General features: G+C 44.9%; 9 non-coding genes across 9 annotated transcripts; all 9 read right to left on the minus strand.

The window, feature by feature from the left end:
• Window positions 1-372: 372 nt before the first annotated feature.
• Window positions 373-563, minus strand: LOC142269056 (U2 spliceosomal RNA). The gene has a single exon (XR_012734614.1). It is a non-coding gene; the product is annotated as a U2 spliceosomal RNA (small nuclear RNA).
• A 1117-nt stretch (window positions 564-1680) lies between these two features.
• Window positions 1681-1871, minus strand: LOC142269092 (U2 spliceosomal RNA). The gene has a single exon (XR_012734645.1). It is a non-coding gene; the product is annotated as a U2 spliceosomal RNA (small nuclear RNA).
• A 1117-nt stretch (window positions 1872-2988) lies between these two features.
• On the minus strand, window positions 2989-3179 carry LOC142269094 (U2 spliceosomal RNA). Its single transcript, XR_012734646.1, has one exon. It is a non-coding gene; the product is annotated as a U2 spliceosomal RNA (small nuclear RNA).
• Window positions 3180-4296: 1117 nt separating this feature from the next.
• On the minus strand, window positions 4297-4487 carry LOC142269095 (U2 spliceosomal RNA). The gene has a single exon (XR_012734647.1). It is a non-coding gene; the product is annotated as a U2 spliceosomal RNA (small nuclear RNA).
• Window positions 4488-5604: 1117 nt separating this feature from the next.
• Window positions 5605-5795, minus strand: LOC142269096 (U2 spliceosomal RNA). The gene has a single exon (XR_012734648.1). It is a non-coding gene; the product is annotated as a U2 spliceosomal RNA (small nuclear RNA).
• Window positions 5796-6912: 1117 nt separating this feature from the next.
• Window positions 6913-7103, minus strand: LOC142269097 (U2 spliceosomal RNA). The gene has a single exon (XR_012734649.1). It is a non-coding gene; the product is annotated as a U2 spliceosomal RNA (small nuclear RNA).
• A 1117-nt stretch (window positions 7104-8220) lies between these two features.
• LOC142269098 (U2 spliceosomal RNA) lies at window positions 8221-8411 on the minus strand. Its single transcript, XR_012734650.1, has one exon. It is a non-coding gene; the product is annotated as a U2 spliceosomal RNA (small nuclear RNA).
• Window positions 8412-9528: 1117 nt separating this feature from the next.
• Window positions 9529-9719, minus strand: LOC142269099 (U2 spliceosomal RNA). Its single transcript, XR_012734651.1, has one exon. It is a non-coding gene; the product is annotated as a U2 spliceosomal RNA (small nuclear RNA).
• Window positions 9720-10836: 1117 nt separating this feature from the next.
• Window positions 10837-11033, minus strand: LOC142269062 (U2 spliceosomal RNA). Its single transcript, XR_012734619.1, has one exon. It is a non-coding gene; the product is annotated as a U2 spliceosomal RNA (small nuclear RNA).
• Window positions 11034-12910: the final 1877 nt, after the last annotated feature.

Below are 12910 nucleotides of genomic sequence, written 5' to 3' on the forward strand. Positions count from 1 at the left end.
AATTCTTTCATAGGCCGCCCATTCTTAGTATTTGACGTTCAGGTAACAACAGGTAACTTTATTTGGAGTGGAAGCAGAGAGATAACACCAGATGCCAATTGTAGATCCTCTCACACCTGTGGTCACTGCAGCATCTGACTCCACTTTGTCCAAAAGGGATCTATTCCATTCATTTACACATGATCTAGATTAGACTGACAACAAGATACTGCACGGGACATAGCAGAGTTGGTGAAGTTGAGTGGTGATGAGTTTGCTATTTGGATGAATAAAGCAAGTAAAAAGTGTGTTAGATAAAAATTCATTTCAATTCGCTAATCGGGCTAATATGAATCAGGTGAATCGAGTTCTGCTTTTGGAAACTGGGTTAAGAAGGGGTGCACCGTTCCTAGAGGTACTGCAATACCAGGTCAATGCGTGGAGTGGACAGAGCAAGCTCTTTTTCCATCTCCCTGTTCTAAAAATCCATTTAATATATGGTCCCCAGATAGGGGACGTATCAGATATTAAACTGATAAGAACAGATACTACACTTGATCTTAGCCAAAAGGCCGAGAAGCGATAACCAGAATTGGTTTGGGCCTCGAGTGGCACCCTGGCCTATGCCGGACACATCTTAGGGAGAGAGAGCGAGAGGGAGACAAACCCACGCCTACACAAGACATTTTGTCACCCAAGCCAACCCTTGAAAAGGCTGCTTTGCAGAGCAAAAACAAGAAGAATGGTGCGTTTTGCAGCCGCCGCCCACTGCAATGAATCTGAATAACTCCTCCTTTAGGGCGCAAGCAACTCCCCTCCCCCTTGCAGTCTTTCCAATTCACGATACAAAAAGACGGACAGGACAGGTTGCCTGACTTTCCGTCACTGCCACCCTTTGCCATCCTTACCCGTAGAAAGCCCTTTCATCATCCCCAAACCCTAATCTTTTCCCTTTCCTTCCCAGCCCCCAAACCCTGCCCTCTGTACCTTTCTCACCACCCGCTTCCCTTCTCCTGTCATCCCCCTACCACCCGGGAAAAAAAGAGATTGCCCCCTCCTTCCACTAGCCCACCCTCCCACCCAAAGAACAACTTCTTCTGCGCAGCTTGTTTTCTAGGCAGCAGCGCTATTGTGATGTCATCGGGGGGCATTGTGACAAGCCGCCAGTGTTCCGTCTCTTCATGTTGTGCACTGTTCAAACCGAAAATACATCAACAGGCAGGCTACAGAAAAGCTTACTAACAAAGGTTAGAGAGGGGCTTTCTCAGAGGGCTTTTTACAGTTTGTCTATTCCCAATTAGCCGGTTTAGTATACTTAATGAAAGTACTAATTCTTTCATAGGCCGCCCATTCTTAGTATTTGACGTTCAGGTAACAACAGGTAACTTTATTTGGAGTGGAAGCAGAGAGATAACACCAGATGCCAATTGTAGATCCTCTCACACCTGTGGTCACTGCAGCATCTGACTCCACTTTGTCCAAAAGGGATCTATTCCATTCAATTACACATGATCTAGATTAGACTGACAACAAGATACTGCACGGGACATAGCAGAGTTGGTGAAGTTGAGTGGTGATGAGTTTGCTATTTGGATGAATAAAGCAAGTAAAAAGTGTGTTAGATAAAAATTCATTTCAATTCGCTAATCGGGCTAATATGAATCAGGTGAATCGAGTTCTGCTTTTGGAAACTGGGTTAAGAAGGGGTGCACCGTTCCTGGAGGTACTGCAATACCAGGTCAATGCGTGGAGTGGACAGAGCAAGCTCTTTTTCCATCTCCCTGTTCTAAAAATCCATTTAATATATGGTCCCCAGATAGGGGACGTATCAGATATTAAACTGATAAGAACAGATACTACACTTGATCTTAGCCAAAAGGCCGAGAAGCGATAACCAGAATTGGTTTGGGCCTCGAGTGGCACCCTGGCCTATGCCGGACACATCTTAGGGAGAGAGAGCGAGAGGGAGACAAACCCACGCCTACACAAGACATTTTGTCACCCAAGCCAACCCTTGAAAAGGCTGCTTTGCAGAGCAAAAACAAGAAGAATGGTGCGTTTTGCAGCCGCCGCCCACTGCAATGAATCTGAATAACTCCTCCTTTAGGGCGCAAGCAACTCCCCTCCCCCTTGCAGTCTTTCCAATTCACGATACAAAAAGACGGACAGGACAGGTTGCCTGACTTTCCGTCACTGCCACCCTTTGCCATCCTTACCCGTAGAAAGCCCTTTCATCATCCCCAAACCCTAATCTTTTCCCTTTCCTTCCCAGCCCCCAAACCCTGCCCTCTGTACCTTTCTCACCACCCGCTTCCCTTCTCCTGTCATCCCCCTACCACCCGGGAAAAAAAGAGATTGCCCCCTCCTTCCACTAGCCCACCCTCCCACCCAAAGAACAACTTCTTCTGCGCAGCTTGTTTTCTAGGCAGCAGCGCTATTGTGATGTCATCGGGGGGCATTGTGACAAGCCGCCAGTGTTCCGTCTCTTCATGTTGTGCACTGTTCAAACCGAAAATACATCAACAGGCAGGCTACAGAAAAGCTTACTAACAAAGGTTAGAGAGGGGCTTTCTCAGAGGGCTTTTTACAGTTTGTCTATTCCCAATTAGCCGGTTTAGTATACTTAATGAAAGTACTAATTCTTTCATAGGCCGCCCATTCTTAGTATTTGACGTTCAGGTAACAACAGGTAACTTTATTTGGAGTGGAAGCAGAGAGATAACACCAGATGCCAATTGTAGATCCTCTCACACCTGTGGTCACTGCAGCATCTGACTCCACTTTGTCCAAAAGGGATCTATTCCATTCAATTACACATGATCTAGATTAGACTGACAACAAGATACTGCACGGGACATAGCAGAGTTGGTGAAGTTGAGTGGTGATGAGTTTGCTATTTGGATGAATAAAGCAAGTAAAAAGTGTGTTAGATAAAAATTCATTTCAATTCGCTAATCGGGCTAATATGAATCAGGTGAATCGAGTTCTGCTTTTGGAAACTGGGTTAAGAAGGGGTGCACCGTTCCTGGAGGTACTGCAATACCAGGTCAATGCGTGGAGTGGACAGAGCAAGCTCTTTTTCCATCTCCCTGTTCTAAAAATCCATTTAATATATGGTCCCCAGATAGGGGACGTATCAGATATTAAACTGATAAGAACAGATACTACACTTGATCTTAGCCAAAAGGCCGAGAAGCGATAACCAGAATTGGTTTGGGCCTCGAGTGGCACCCTGGCCTATGCCGGACACATCTTAGGGAGAGAGAGCGAGAGGGAGACAAACCCACGCCTACACAAGACATTTTGTCACCCAAGCCAACCCTTGAAAAGGCTGCTTTGCAGAGCAAAAACAAGAAGAATGGTGCGTTTTGCAGCCGCCGCCCACTGCAATGAATCTGAATAACTCCTCCTTTAGGGCGCAAGCAACTCCCCTCCCCCTTGCAGTCTTTCCAATTCACGATACAAAAAGACGGACAGGACAGGTTGCCTGACTTTCCGTCACTGCCACCCTTTGCCATCCTTACCCGTAGAAAGCCCTTTCATCATCCCCAAACCCTAATCTTTTCCCTTTCCTTCCCAGCCCCCAAACCCTGCCCTCTGTACCTTTCTCACCACCCGCTTCCCTTCTCCTGTCATCCCCCTACCACCCGGGAAAAAAAGAGATTGCCCCCTCCTTCCACTAGCCCACCCTCCCACCCAAAGAACAACTTCTTCTGCGCAGCTTGTTTTCTAGGCAGCAGCGCTATTGTGATGTCATCGGGGGGCATTGTGACAAGCCGCCAGTGTTCCGTCTCTTCATGTTGTGCACTGTTCAAACCGAAAATACATCAACAGGCAGGCTACAGAAAAGCTTACTAACAAAGGTTAGAGAGGGGCTTTCTCAGAGGGCTTTTTACAGTTTGTCTATTCCCAATTAGCCGGTTTAGTATACTTAATGAAAGTACTAATTCTTTCATAGGCCGCCCATTCTTAGTATTTGACGTTCAGGTAACAACAGGTAACTTTATTTGGAGTGGAAGCAGAGAGATAACACCAGATGCCAATTGTAGATCCTCTCACACCTGTGGTCACTGCAGCATCTGACTCCACTTTGTCCAAAAGGGATCTATTCCATTCAATTACACATGATCTAGATTAGACTGACAACAAGATACTGCACGGGACATAGCAGAGTTGGTGAAGTTGAGTGGTGATGAGTTTGCTATTTGGATGAATAAAGCAAGTAAAAAGTGTGTTAGATAAAAATTCATTTCAATTCGCTAATCGGGCTAATATGAATCAGGTGAATCGAGTTCTGCTTTTGGAAACTGGGTTAAGAAGGGGTGCACCGTTCCTGGAGGTACTGCAATACCAGGTCAATGCGTGGAGTGGACAGAGCAAGCTCTTTTTCCATCTCCCTGTTCTAAAAATCCATTTAATATATGGTCCCCAGATAGGGGACGTATCAGATATTAAACTGATAAGAACAGATACTACACTTGATCTTAGCCAAAAGGCCGAGAAGCGATAACCAGAATTGGTTTGGGCCTCGAGTGGCACCCTGGCCTATGCCGGACACATCTTAGGGAGAGAGAGCGAGAGGGAGACAAACCCACGCCTACACAAGACATTTTGTCACCCAAGCCAACCCTTGAAAAGGCTGCTTTGCAGAGCAAAAACAAGAAGAATGGTGCGTTTTGCAGCCGCCGCCCACTGCAATGAATCTGAATAACTCCTCCTTTAGGGCGCAAGCAACTCCCCTCCCCCCTGCAGTCTTTCCAATTCACGATACAAAAAGACGGACAGGACAGGTTGCCTGACTTTCCGTCACTGCCACCCTTTGCCATCCTTACCCGTAGAAAGCCCTTTCATCATCCCCAAACCCTAATCTTTTCCCTTTCCTTCCCAGCCCCCAAACCCTGCCCTCTGTACCTTTCTCACCACCCGCTTCCCTTCTCCTGTCATCCCCCTACCACCCGGGAAAAAAAGAGATTGCCCCCTCCTTCCACTAGCCCACCCTCCCACCCAAAGAACAACTTCTTCTGCGCAGCTTGTTTTCTAGGCAGCAGCGCTATTGTGATGTCATCGGGGGGCATTGTGACAAGCCGCCAGTGTTCCGTCTCTTCATGTTGTGCACTGTTCAAACCGAAAATACATCAACAGGCAGGCTACAGAAAAGCTTACTAACAAAGGTTAGAGAGGGGCTTTCTCAGAGGGCTTTTTACAGTTTGTCTATTCCCAATTAGCCGGTTTAGTATACTTAATGAAAGTACTAATTCTTTCATAGGCCGCCCATTCTTAGTATTTGACGTTCAGGTAACAACAGGTAACTTTATTTGGAGTGGAAGCAGAGAGATAACACCAGATGCCAATTGTAGATCCTCTCACACCTGTGGTCACTGCAGCATCTGACTCCACTTTGTCCAAAAGGGATCTATTCCATTCAATTACACATGATCTAGATTAGACTGACAACAAGATACTGCACGGGACATAGCAGAGTTGGTGAAGTTGAGTGGTGATGAGTTTGCTATTTGGATGAATAAAGCAAGTAAAAAGTGTGTTAGATAAAAATTCATTTCAATTCGCTAATCGGGCTAATATGAATCAGGTGAATCGAGTTCTGCTTTTGGAAACTGGGTTAAGAAGGGGTGCACCGTTCCTGGAGGTACTGCAATACCAGGTCAATGCGTGGAGTGGACAGAGCAAGCTCTTTTTCCATCTCCCTGTTCTAAAAATCCATTTAATATATGGTCCCCAGATAGGGGACGTATCAGATATTAAACTGATAAGAACAGATACTACACTTGATCTTAGCCAAAAGGCCGAGAAGCGATAACCAGAATTGGTTTGGGCCTCGAGTGGCACCCTGGCCTATGCCGGACACATCTTAGGGAGAGAGAGCGAGAGGGAGACAAACCCACGCCTACACAAGACATTTTGTCACCCAAGCCAACCCTTGAAAAGGCTGCTTTGCAGAGCAAAAACAAGAAGAATGGTGCGTTTTGCAGCCGCCGCCCACTGCAATGAATCTGAATAACTCCTCCTTTAGGGCGCAAGCAACTCCCCTCCCCCTTGCAGTCTTTCCAATTCACGATACAAAAAGACGGACAGGACAGGTTGCCTGACTTTCCGTCACTGCCACCCTTTGCCATCCTTACCCGTAGAAAGCCCTTTCATCATCCCCAAACCCTAATCTTTTCCCTTTCCTTCCCAGCCCCCAAACCCTGCCCTCTGTACCTTTCTCACCACCCGCTTCCCTTCTCCTGTCATCCCCCTACCACCCGGGAAAAAAAGAGATTGCCCCCTCCTTCCACTAGCCCACCCTCCCACCCAAAGAACAACTTCTTCTGCGCAGCTTGTTTTCTAGGCAGCAGCGCTATTGTGATGTCATCGGGGGGCATTGTGACAAGCCGCCAGTGTTCCGTCTCTTCATGTTGTGCACTGTTCAAACCGAAAATACATCAACAGGCAGGCTACAGAAAAGCTTACTAACAAAGGTTAGAGAGGGGCTTTCTCAGAGGGCTTTTTACAGTTTGTCTATTCCCAATTAGCCGGTTTAGTATACTTAATGAAAGTACTAATTCTTTCATAGGCCGCCCATTCTTAGTATTTGACGTTCAGGTAACAACAGGTAACTTTATTTGGAGTGGAAGCAGAGAGATAACACCAGATGCCAATTGTAGATCCTCTCACACCTGTGGTCACTGCAGCATCTGACTCCACTTTGTCCAAAAGGGATCTATTCCATTCAATTACACATGATCTAGATTAGACTGACAACAAGATACTGCACGGGACATAGCAGAGTTGGTGAAGTTGAGTGGTGATGAGTTTGCTATTTGGATGAATAAAGCAAGTAAAAAGTGTGTTAGATAAAAATTCATTTCAATTCGCTAATCGGGCTAATATGAATCAGGTGAATCGAGTTCTGCTTTTGGAAACTGGGTTAAGAAGGGGTGCACCGTTCCTGGAGGTACTGCAATACCAGGTCAATGCGTGGAGTGGACAGAGCAAGCTCTTTTTCCATCTCCCTGTTCTAAAAATCCATTTAATATATGGTCCCCAGATAGGGGACGTATCAGATATTAAACTGATAAGAACAGATACTACACTTGATCTTAGCCAAAAGGCCGAGAAGCGATAACCAGAATTGGTTTGGGCCTCGAGTGGCACCCTGGCCTATGCCGGACACATCTTAGGGAGAGAGAGCGAGAGGGAGACAAACCCACGCCTACACAAGACATTTTGTCACCCAAGCCAACCCTTGAAAAGGCTGCTTTGCAGAGCAAAAACAAGAAGAATGGTGCGTTTTGCAGCCGCCGCCCACTGCAATGAATCTGAATAACTCCTCCTTTAGGGCGCAAGCAACTCCCCTCCCCCTTGCAGTCTTTCCAATTCACGATACAAAAAGACGGACAGGACAGGTTGCCTGACTTTCCGTCACTGCCACCCTTTGCCATCCTTACCCGTAGAAAGCCCTTTCATCATCCCCAAACCCTAATCTTTTCCCTTTCCTTCCCAGCCCCCAAACCCTGCCCTCTGTACCTTTCTCACCACCCGCTTCCCTTCTCCTGTCATCCCCCTACCACCCGGGAAAAAAAGAGATTGCCCCCTCCTTCCACTAGCCCACCCTCCCACCCAAAGAACAACTTCTTCTGCGCAGCTTGTTTTCTAGGCAGCAGCGCTATTGTGATGTCATCGGGGGGCATTGTGACAAGCCGCCAGTGTTCCGTCTCTTCATGTTGTGCACTGTTCAAACCGAAAATACATCAACAGGCAGGCTACAGAAAAGCTTACTAACAAAGGTTAGAGAGGGGCTTTCTCAGAGGGCTTTTTACAGTTTGTCTATTCCCAATTAGCCGGTTTAGTATACTTAATGAAAGTACTAATTCTTTCATAGGCCGCCCATTCTTAGTATTTGACGTTCAGGTAACAACAGGTAACTTTATTTGGAGTGGAAGCAGAGAGATAACACCAGATGCCAATTGTAGATCCTCTCACACCTGTGGTCACTGCAGCATCTGACTCCACTTTGTCCAAAAGGGATCTATTCCATTCAATTACACATGATCTAGATTAGACTGACAACAAGATACTGCACGGGACATAGCAGAGTTGGTGAAGTTGAGTGGTGATGAGTTTGCTATTTGGATGAATAAAGCAAGTAAAAAGTGTGTTAGATAAAAATTCATTTCAATTCGCTAATCGGGCTAATATGAATCAGGTGAATCGAGTTCTGCTTTTGGAAACTGGGTTAAGAAGGGGTGCACCGTTCCTGGAGGTACTGCAATACCAGGTCAATGCGTGGAGTGGACAGAGCAAGCTCTTTTTCCATCTCCCTGTTCTAAAAATCCATTTAATATATGGTCCCCAGATAGGGGACGTATCAGATATTAAACTGATAAGAACAGATACTACACTTGATCTTAGCCAAAAGGCCGAGAAGCGATAACCAGAATTGGTTTGGGCCTCGAGTGGCACCCTGGCCTATGCCGGACACATCTTAGGGAGAGAGAGCGAGAGGGAGACAAACCCACGCCTACACAAGACATTTTGTCACCCAAGCCAACCCTTGAAAAGGCTGCTTTGCAGAGCAAAAACAAGAAGAATGGTGCGTTTTGCAGCCGCCGCCCACTGCAATGAATCTGAATAACTCCTCCTTTAGGGCGCAAGCAACTCCCCTCCCCCTTGCAGTCTTTCCAATTCACGATACAAAAAGACGGACAGGACAGGTTGCCTGACTTTCCGTCACTGCCACCCTTTGCCATCCTTACCCGTAGAAAGCCCTTTCATCATCCCCAAACCCTAATCTTTTCCCTTTCCTTCCCAGCCCCCAAACCCTGCCCTCTGTACCTTTCTCACCACCCGCTTCCCTTCTCCTGTCATCCCCCTACCACCCGGGAAAAAAAGAGATTGCCCCCTCCTTCCACTAGCCCACCCTCCCACCCAAAGAACAACTTCTTCTGCGCAGCTTGTTTTCTAGGCAGCAGCGCTATTGTGATGTCATCGGGGGGCATTGTGACAAGCCGCCAGTGTTCCGTCTCTTCATGTTGTGCACTGTTCAAACCGAAAATACATCAACAGGCAGGCTACAGAAAAGCTTACTAACAAAGGTTAGAGAGGGGCTTTCTCAGAGGGCTTTTTACAGTTTGTCTATTCCCAATTAGCCGGTTTAGTATACTTAATGAAAGTACGAATTCTTTCATAGGCCGCCCATTCTTAGTATTTGACGTTCAGGTAACAACAGGTAACTTTATTTGGAGTGGAAGCAGAGAGATAACACCAGATGCCAATTGTAGATCCTCTCACACCTGTGGTCACTGCAGCATCTGACTCCACTTTGTCCAAAAGGGATCTATTCCATTCAATTACACATGATCTAGATTAGACTGACAACAAGATACTGCACGGGACATAGCAGAGTTGGTGAAGTTGAGTGGTGATGAGTTTGCTATTTGGATGAATAAAGCAAGTAAAAAGTGTGTTAGATAAAAATTCATTTCAATTCGCTAATCGGGCTAATATGAATCAGGTGAATCGAGTTCTGCTTTTGGAAACTGGGTTAAGAAGGGGTGCACCGTTCCTGGAGGTACTGCAATACCAGGTCAATGCGTGGAGTGGACAGAGCAAGCTCTTTTTCCATCTCCCTGTTCTAAAAATCCATTTAATATATGGTCCCCAGATAGGGGACGTATCAGATATTAAACTGATAAGAACAGATACTACACTTGATCTTAGCCAAAAGGCCGAGAAGCGATAACCAGAATTGGTTTGGGCCTCGAGTGGCACCCTGGCCTATGCCGGACACATCTTAGGGAGAGAGAGCGAGAGGGAGACAAACCCACGCCTACACAAGACATTTTGTCACCCAAGCCAACCCTTGAAAAGGCTGCTTTGCAGAGCAAAAACAAGAAGAATGGTGCGTTTTGCAGCCGCCGCCCACTGCAATGAATCTGAATAACTCCTCCTTTAGGGCGCAAGCAACTCCCCTCCCCCTTGCAGTCTTTCCAATTCACGATACAAAAAGACGGACAGGACAGGTTGCCTGACTTTCCGTCACTGCCACCCTTTGCCATCCTTACCCGTAGAAAGCCCTTTCATCATCCCCAAACCCTAATCTTTTCCCTTTCCTTCCCAGCCCCCAAACCCTGCCCTCTGTACCTTTCTCACCACCCGCTTCCCTTCTCCTGTCATCCCCCTACCACCCGGGAAAAAAAGAGATTGCCCCCTCCTTCCACTAGCCCACCCTCCCACCCAAAGAACAACTTCTTCTGCGCAGCTTGTTTTCTAGGCAGCAGCGCTATTGTGATGTCATCGGGGGGCATTGTGACAAGCCGCCAGTGTTCCGTCTCTTCATGTTGTGCACTGTTCAAACCGAAAATACATCAACAGGCAGGCTACAGAAAAGCTTACTAACAAAGGTTAGAGAGGGGCTTTCTCAGAGGGCTTTTTACAGTTTGTCTATTCCCAATTAGCCGGTTTAGTATACTTAATGAAAGTACTAATTCTTTCATAGGCCGCCCATTCTTAGTATTTGACGTTCAGGTAACAACAGGTAACTTTATTTGGAGTGGAAGCAGAGAGATAACACCAGATGCCAATTGTAGATCCTCTCACACCTGTGGTCACTGCAGCATCTGACTCCACTTTGTCCAAAAGGGATCTATTCCATTCAATTACACATGATCTAGATTAGACTGACAACAAGATACTGCACGGGACATAGCAGAGTTGGTGAAGTTGAGTGGTGATGAGTTTGCTATTTGGATGAATAAAGCAAGTAAAAAGTGTGTTAGATAAAAATTCATTTCAATTCGCTAATCGGGCTAATATGAATCAGGTGAATCGAGTTCTGCTTTTGGAAACTGGGTTAAGAAGGGGTGCACCGTTCCTGGAGGTACTGCAATACCAGGTCAATGCGTGGAGTGGACAGAGCAAGCTCTTTTTCCATCTCCCTGTTCTAAAAATCCATTTAATATATGGTCCCCAGATAGGGGACGTATCAGATATTAAACTGATAAGAACAGATTTTTTTTTTAATTTGGCTACCCCCTCATAGGGGTAAAACCAGTTTATTTTAAAATTTAACAAGATTTACAGCGAATGAAATTTATAATAACATATATGTAAAAGCAATAAAACATGTACAAACATTTAAATGAAAGAATTCCATTGGCTGGCAAGCCATTTTTTGGACACAGTTACGTCCTTTTTCTTGTCAATTAAAAAATAAATATACATTTCGCTAATACATAATTTTAAAACATCATTCACTGATAAAATATCTTGTTTAAAAATAGCAATGTTCCGTGCTTTCCAGAGAGCTGACTTGGCACAGTTCAGTGTCTTCCAAGCCATTATTTTTTGGTCCGGTGTTGGGCATTCCACAAGTCCGTACAATATGGCATGATAGTCCAAGTCCTTGAGGCCTGCCATCTTTTCCAACAGGGGGCAAAGTCTTCTCCAGAACCGTTTTGCAAACCAACAAGTCCATAATATATGCTTTACAGTCTCTTGTTCTTGGCATCCGGATCTTGGGCAGATGGCAGACCTCACAAATCCTCTTCTATACTGGAATGCCCGGCAAGGAAGACACTGCTGCGCACAGCTCCAAGCCAGATCTCTCTGTTCATTAAAAAGATAAAAGACACTAATTAATTTCCAAATACATTTACTTTTATCATCATCAAATCTGTTAATACTGCATATTGCCTCATCATTACGTAGTTCCTTTATTAGTTTCTTACTATTAGTTAATTCCTCTACTTTTTTCTTACTTAGGCTAAAATCAGACACTATTTTCCTTAAAATCTCATAATGCGCTGGCAGGTTAAAAGCATGGGGGAGAGATAAAACAATTTCAAACCATCCAAACTTTCTCATAAAAAAACCTGTGTTAAAACGCATAAAATAGGACCAATAGTGATCTTTAAAAATGGCATTAAAACAGTAACAGAAAAAATGGATTAAAAGAAACCTATTAAAATCAGGAAAATCTTTACCACCATTTGTCTTTTGTTTTATGACAATCTCTCTTTTCAGCTTCTCCATTTTAGAGCCCCAGAAAAAGGTAAAACAATTTTTAGTAATTTTCTTTAAAACATTCACAGGTGGGGGGAAAACAAGACTGAGATACAATAAAAGGGGTAAAATCACCATTTTTAAAATCAATACTTTACCCTCCATTGTCAGTTTTCTCATGTTCCACATGCATATTTTCATATTAACTTTCTGAGCAACTGAGTCCCAACTACTACCACCATCATTTTGCTCACTGAATGTTACACCTAAAATAGTAAGGGACTCAGTTACAGCAATGGAAACATCAGTTAAAAGCATTCCCCCCACATTTAAAATATTACATTTATTAAAATTTATCTTAAAACCTGAGGACAAACAAAAGGGTTGAATACGATCAATAGCTCTTGTCAGCGAAGGGGCGTCACGACAGAGGAATGCCACGTCATCCATGTAACCTACTACCTTGGCCTCCACTCCTTTGCCCCCAGGTAGAGGTACACCACGGATCCTCTCATCTCGCCGTATAGCACACAGTAAGGGTTCAAGTGCACAGATAAAAAGTAGTGGGGACAAGGGGCACCCCTGCTTCACCCCTGATTTTAAAAGCACATCCTGTGACTTAAAACCATTTACTAAAATCTTACTTGTGCAATCAGTATAAAACGCCTTAAGAGATAATAAAAACCCGTCTGGTATGCCCATCTTTTCTAAAACTTTAAAAAGGTAAAAATGTGAGACACGATCAAATGCTTTTTCAAAATCAATTGATAAAATCGCCATTTTCCCTTTTCTGCTCTTGACATCCTCCATACAATCTTTTACTAGATTCAGGTTATCCCATATACTCCTTCCTGGCACTCCGCATACTTGGTTTGAATGCACAATTTTGCTAATTACCGTTTTAAGTCGATTTGCACAGATTTTGGCC

This window comes from Anomaloglossus baeobatrachus, unplaced genomic scaffold (assembly GCF_048569485.1).
Source record: "Anomaloglossus baeobatrachus isolate aAnoBae1 unplaced genomic scaffold, aAnoBae1.hap1 Scaffold_3137, whole genome shotgun sequence".
Lineage (NCBI taxonomy): Eukaryota > Metazoa > Chordata > Amphibia > Anura > Aromobatidae > Anomaloglossus > Anomaloglossus baeobatrachus.